Raw genomic sequence first — 7,489 nt, forward strand, 5'->3', positions numbered from 1 at the left:
GGAGGTGGGGTTTTATAGTAGGGACAACCCCCCTTAGCTAGGTGTGAAAATGGTTTCAAAAGTAAATAGGTTTGGATGGCTTCCTTGGGGGAATAAGCAGTCAACTTTGGGAGTTGTTGGAGAGCCCCTGAGAAACTCGAAGCCTTGACAGCCTGGACACCTTCCACGAGATTGGCTAGAACTTTTGACTCACAACTCCAAATGATGTGATGTTTTTTGCATTGGGAATATAATTTGATGTAGCTTGTGGTAATGTACCCCTATGGCCCTATCTCTCCACCACATGGGTGTGGCACAACAAGACATCAGAGGTAAAAAACTGATAGCATCAGCTTCACTTGAAACTTGTTATCTCCAAACTTGTTCCTCCAAACCGGTTGCTTCAAGAGCTCATAGATTATTGGATTTCTTCCATGTGATACCTAAGTTCAACCAACAACAATGGATATGAAATTGCAGCCATGTATTCAAGATTATAGTATGAACTTAAGTTAGCGTTCACCTGGGCATGTGTTTGCATGATTCGGCTTAGTAATTCTTTCTACCTAAATTTTGCACATTTCTAAAAAGTCGTGTATGATGTACCCATGTGCTAATCATCCTCCCTCCCTTGATGAAGTGTCGTCCTTGAATCTCGTTGATCTACAAAATATAAGTAGAAGGGAAGTAGATAATATTCATGCAAAGTAATAATGCAATCCTCATTTGTAGCTTTCACCTTAGAATTGTGTTGCATCTGATCATGCATTTGTTTATCACACTTGAAGTTTGTCCAGGGATGATCGATGTTGTTTCATTAATTGAGATGTCCTCATCATCCCCCCTCTCTTGAAAAAGAGTCATCATCGACTCTACCTGGTCATCACACAAAGGAAAGCAGGGCAATACCAACTCATAATGCAAAGGTTTCATGATATAGAGATTTTTAGTTTTCAAGTTTGGTATCTTATGGATGATGCCAACATGATATTTTGTTTGACTTAGGAGTTCCTTCCAGCAAACATTTCCATGGCGCACAAATTTATAACCAACCATGAGCATGTCCATATCATCCTCCTTCTCTTGGAGAAAAGTCATCCTCAACTTTACTCGGTCTACAAAACTATAGCACAAGGACACTAGAAAATAACTAGGGAAAGAAAAAGTTGAACATTTTTGTGTAGATCTCAAGTTTCCCAAATCCATTGTTTTTCCATCATGGTTGAACAAATTATATTGATGGATTGATGGTGTGCTGAAGGATGTGCCCAATAAATTTTCTCTTATTTCATTTTTCCATTGTTTCAAGAGTTCATATGTGCATACCTCGGGGTGCATCAAAATGGAAGATCCTTTTTGGTTTACCTCATTGAGTACTTGAATGCCTTTCCGAAATCAATCTTCACAGACGCACCTTGTGTAGTGGTACTCCATGTCCTCCATATTTGTTCTTGGATCTCAATCTCCCATCATTGCAAGATGGCTGATAGGTATGCCTTTTGCACCTGCACATATTTCAAAGACAGAGAATTTTGTGAAAGGTTAGTTACTGAATGTTCCTCTCTCTTTTCATTTGGTGGACTACTAATTTCCCATGGTGGTGGATTAGTCATCTCACTATTATCTTGTTGAAAAATATCAACCTCACATTTAGTGGACTCACACAACACAGTAATCCTCTCTCCCTGAATGTGTGGTATATCTAGGTGGGGACCTTGCATTTCTCTAATCTCATGATGAACAATCTGATCCTCACATTTTGTGGACTCACTCACCTCACTTTTCTTATCACCCTCAATATATGGAATTGTGGAAAGTGGACACTCCTCCTCACATTTGGTGGATTCACTCAACTCATTTTTCTTTTCAGTCTCAAGTGGTGGGATTTTTGAAAGTGGACACTCTTCCTCACTTCTGGTGGAGTCACTCAGCTTGCTTTTCTTATCACTCTCAAGTTGTGGGATTTTGGATTGTGAACTCTCTTCTTCACATGGAATTTGTGGCACATGTTTCCTAGATGTTGGGACAATAGTGGTGGTCAAGATGGGAACATTAGGAATGAACTTCTCATGTAAACATGGTCTATGAATCACCGGAGTCGGTTCATCAACCACGGTGAGCAACTACATGTCGTTCTGAATATGAAATACATGAACATTCGTAGTTCCAAGCAAACTTGGAATCTTGGATGTACTCCACTTTACACTAGGTTATTTATGCTTTTGCAGTCAATGGGAGGTGAGTGTGGGTTGATTAAAGAAAATGGTAGGGGGTTTTCTGCAAAAGTGCGTGCGCTGACCAGTCCAGCCACCTGGCTGCCAATTGTCGAGCTGTGATTGGCCTGGGACTAAATCATCACATGAGGTGCAAGTTGGGGTATGGTGAAGTAAAGTTTTGCAAGTTTGGGACTAAATCATCACATTCTGTGCAAGTTAGGGTACCTGGGGTGCTATTACCTCCCGTGAGCCAGATGGCGTCAGATGAGGAGTTTGACTCTTGAGAGATAGCGACGACATCAGGATCCATGACACGCAAAGTTGTTTTTACCAGAGCCGGCAACTAGCTGTGATTGACCAACCAATAGAATCCTGCCAACTCAAAACCTGTCGTTTGTTGTATCTCTGTATTTCACCGTTTTCTTCATTGAAGCCACTGTATTTAAATAGCTGGAGCCCACCCACATGATTTTAGCCATGCCACTCGCTTTAATCATACGATTGGGACAGAGGCAAGTCTCCCATTTCACACACGTACAGGCATGCATTTAAAAGGATCAACCTCTCAATTTAACTGGTTTGAAATCCTGCCAAAAAATTGATACACATATCAATTTCTGTTTCGCATTTTAAACTTCCAGTTTTATTAACTTTAATACACATATCAATTTCTGTTTCAGTAAATTTAACAATGCTGATTTGAATTCTTTCTATCACATATTTCAATTATTTCAACAAACTAATTTCACTCATTTTAGAAAATAATTTCAATAGTTTCAGTAAAACTCATTATTTAAAAAATGAGTGACTACAGAAACAACAACAAAAAAATCAATCTTTTTATATTTCAATCATGATTTCTGTTATACCAATTACACATATAAGAAAAAATTGACACAAACAATTTCAATTTATATTACCATAACTTGTTCAATACAAATCACACTGATATAACAAATTACACATATAAGAAATACTAATTTCATATATTTCAGACAAGTAATTTCATATATTGTCACAAATAAGTTGAACTGATTATTCAAATGGGTGACATAAACAATTTCAATTTCTTAGAAAAAAGGTGATTTTAGCTACTCCAAATTCATTTGTACTCAAAAAGAGTGAAATCCATTGTAGCTAATGTGACACAAACAATTTCAATTTATATCTCGACAACTTTTGCAATACATATCACACTGAAATAACAAAACACACACTTAGAAAATACCGATTTCAAATATTTCAGACAAGTAATTTCATAATTTTTTAATTTTAATAAGAGAAATATTTCATACACATACCAGTTTCACTATTTTTTCACTTCTAAATGAACGAAGTATATTTCTGTTATTCGTTTATCTTATTGCACAAAAGAGTGAAACTCATTATTTCAAAGTACTGACATAAACCATTTCAAAAAAAAATGAACCCCCAAGTTCTCATTCACATAATGAAGAGACAACAGTTTCATAAAGAGAAACATGCATTCCAATTTCTGAAAAAAATGCATTTCAACAAAAAAATACTTTCCAATTACAATTCTGTTTCACATCACGAATGTTAGTTTCACAAATCCGCATTTCACATCAGATATAGCAGTTTGACATATCTACATATCTATTTCGATTTCGGTACAACAATATCACATATATCACACAATCTGCTATAGATCTTCCCATCGATTTCAATTAGACACCTTCATTTCCATCAAATATAAAAGTTCAATATATCACACAAGCAGGGGAGTTGTCCATCTAGTGAGGAAGCAAGGGGGGATCTCAAAACATGTACCATAAAACAAAAATCAGGAAGTAAACACAGAGATAAAGATATTAGGGGAGTTGTGCTTACTCGGGGGTGGACGCATATGGTCGTGGGCTTCATGACTCACCAGATCCGGTGGCGGTCATTCTTGGATTCGCCGGATCCGGTGACGACCCTGCTCATCGAACCGTCGTGCTAGGTGGATGCTGTGGAGGAATAACAACGGAGCAGATCTCCCCAACGCCAGCGCCCACGGCAAGGCGGGGTCAGGAGGTTAGGACCGGCGGACTTTGTCGGTCCTAGAGGAGAGGTGGCGGCGATATGTGGATGTTAGATGGTACTAGGGTTGTTCGGGCAGGGAAGGCATCACTGACAAATATATAGTATGGGTACTGAGTGAGAAGACCACATGACTTATATCTGATGGCTCAAAATATAACTTGTTTATGTCCACACAACAAATAATGGCATGTCACCAAAATAGTAAAGTTATATGTAAACATCTGGATCCCATGTAACAATATATTCCAAAAACAACAATGATAATTTGGCATAGAAACATATGTGCTTATATATACATATGATTTTTTTTTCAAATATGGCAATACCAAAATGTTTTGCATGACAATTTTTCTTTGTTCTCTTGTTTGTTGCTCCTCTTGCCTTGTTCATTTCTAGAACTTGCGAGAATGCGACAAATCGAGTTGGAGTTAATGCACTTCAATGCGACAACAACAAAGTAGAGTCTAGAGTGGCTAGTGTTCGAATGTGTGTGGAAGAGGGAGGGGTTGCTAGTGTTCAATAATAACATAGGCCTCCTCACGGGTGACAATGTTACGACTCAGGGGGGCCTCACCATATAGAAAGTCGGCCTAACAGGCCGACGTATGGCCATTAGGTTGGTATATGCCTTGGGTCGTCATCTCAGCATGTGGGCTTTCTAGAAGGAGGGGTCTGGAAGACTTGGCAATCACGACAAGGAAGATGGCTGACAGTGTGAAATACAGTCAGATCCCTCGGTAGGGGTCCAAGCACAGCTGGAAGTCTTAGATTGAAGGTCACACAAGGGGTTTATCCAGGTTTGGGCCTCAAAAGAGTAATACCCTACGTCCTGCTTGTTTGGTTATTCATGGTGGAGGGATACCTCGTGCGAGAAGATACCAATAGTGCAGGCGGGTCCTATACAAACTGTTTTTACCCCCTTTCCACGACGGAGTTTTAAACCGCCGCCTTGCCTGTGTGTGCGATAGGTGGGTCCATCCCACACGACCCAGAAATAATCGCCGATAGTTCCTCCGGTCACCCACGCGGGGCAAAAAGAGCTCGTGGCGATCGGACGAGCCATCAAAAACAATTATACAGAGCAAATCATGTGAGATGTTCTTAGTAACCCACTTAGTGAATCCCAAACAAACGTTTTCATTCATGTGTACATCACACACAATTTTCCGCATCACATCATCTGTGATAGCGTTGCCATGACGGACGATATTCATAATTTTATCGTTTGTGTTGTTGGATGCATCACACACGGTACCTAGAAGAAACTGTATGGCATAGGCTGTCCATCACACACAGTTTTTATGTGAAAACGTTTGTGCAAGGTGGCCTATGATGTGATAGGTGGGAACCCGATGAACGAGTTCACGCCTGAGGGTGGTCCGATCTTCACGTCGTAGGATCGAATCGGGATGGATAACTAGCTGCAAGCAGCCGGGATAACTAGCTTTATACCTGCCAAGGTTGGATGCAACCCATACATTGGGGACGGCTGACCGAAGCTACCAGAACTCCAACCTGCTGTCCGAACAATAGCATAACCACAAACGGGGACTAACCCACACAAAATGGCCGGAACCGTAGAGCACGAATTAGGGGGAACCAGAGGATCCTTCTCGCGAATTCGGATGAACTCGCAAGAGCAAAGGTAGCAAGGATCTCTCGGATCTCTCTAGCAGTCTTGCTGCATAAGCTTGTAGCTGATTGGCTTGACAAAAGGTTCTTTCTAGAGGATGGGGGAGGTGGGGTTTTATAGCAGGGACAACCCCCTTAGCTAGGTGTGAAAATGGTTTCAAAAGTAAACAAGTTTGGATGGCTTCCTTGGGGGAATAAGCAGTCAACTTTGGGAGTTGTTGGAGAACTCCTCGGAAATTCGCGAAGCCTTGACACCCTGGACACCTTCCACGAGATTGGCTAGAACTTTTGACTCACAACTCCAAATGATGTGAGGTTTTTTTGCATTGGAGAGATAATTTGATGTAGCTTCTGGTGATGTACCCCTATGGCCCCGTCCCTCCACCACATGGGTGTGGCAGAATAAAACATCATAGGTAAAAACTAATAGCATCAGCTTCACTTGAAAGTTGTTATCTCCAAACTTGTTCCTCCAAACCGGTTGCTTCAAGAGCTCATAGGTTGTTGGATTTCTTCCATGTGATATCTAAGTTCAACCAACAACAATGGGGATGAAAGTGCAACCATGTATTCAAGATTATAGTATGAACTTAAGTTAGCGTTCACTTGGGCATGTGTTTGCTTGATTCGGCTTAGTAATTATTTCCAACTAAATTTTGCACATTTCTGAAAAGTCGTGTATGATGTACCCATGTGCTCATCATCCTCCCTCCCTTGATGAAGAGTCGTCCTCAACTCTCGTTGATCTACAAAAGATAAGTAGAAGGGAAGTAGATAATATTCATGCAAAGGAATAATGCAATCCTCATTTGTAGCTTTCACCTTAGAATTGTGTTGTATCTGATCATGCATTTGTTTATCACAACTTGGAGTTTGTCTAGGGATGATCGGTGTTGTTTCAATGATTGAGATGTCCTCATCACCCCCTCTCTTGAAAAAGAGTCGTCCTCAACTCTACCTGGTCATCACACAAAAGAAATCAGGGCAATAGCAAACCATAATGCAAAGGTTTCATGATATAGAGATTTTTAGTTTTCAAGTTTGCTACCTTATTGGATGATGCCAACATGATATTTTGTTCGACTTAGGAGTTCCTTCTACCAAACATTTCCATGGAGCACAAATTTATAACCAACCATGAGCATGTCCATATCATCCTCCCTCTCTTGGAGAAAAGTCGTCCTCGATTTTACCCGGTCTACAAAATTATAACACAAGACACTAGAAAATAACTAGGGAAAGAAAAAAGTTGAACATTTTTGTGTGGATCTCAAGTTCCGTGAATACATTTTTTCCATCATGGTTGAACAACTTATATTGATGGATTGATGGTGCGCTGAAGGATGTGCCCAATATTTTTTCTCTTATTTCATTTCGCCATTGTTTCAATGGTTTATATGTGCATACGTCGGGGTGCATCAAAATGGAAGATCCTTTTTGTTTTACCTCATTGAGTACTTGAATGCCTTTCTGAAAATCAATCTTCACACACGCACCTTGTGTAGTGGTACTCCATGTCCTCCATATTTGTTCTTGGATCTCGATCTCCCATCATTGCAAGTGGGCTGATAGGTATGCCTTTTGCACCTGCACATATTTCAATGACAGAGAATTTT

The 7,489-nt window shown here is 40.2% G+C and overlaps 1 long non-coding RNA gene across 1 annotated transcript; it reads right to left on the bottom strand.

The window, feature by feature from the left end:
- Positions 1 to 227: 227 nt before the first annotated feature.
- LOC123168740 (uncharacterized) lies at positions 228 to 4,316 on the bottom strand. Its single transcript, XR_006484495.1, has 3 exons — positions 4,047 to 4,316; positions 2,436 to 2,782; positions 228 to 1,484 (listed from the first exon to the last, which is right to left on the bottom strand). It is a non-coding gene; the product is annotated as an uncharacterized lncRNA (long non-coding RNA).
- Between the last annotated feature and the right edge of the window lie 3,173 nt (positions 4,317 to 7,489).

This window comes from Triticum aestivum, chromosome 7D (genome assembly GCF_018294505.1).
Source record: "Triticum aestivum cultivar Chinese Spring chromosome 7D, IWGSC CS RefSeq v2.1, whole genome shotgun sequence".
Taxonomy (NCBI): domain Eukaryota; kingdom Viridiplantae; phylum Streptophyta; class Magnoliopsida; order Poales; family Poaceae; genus Triticum; species Triticum aestivum.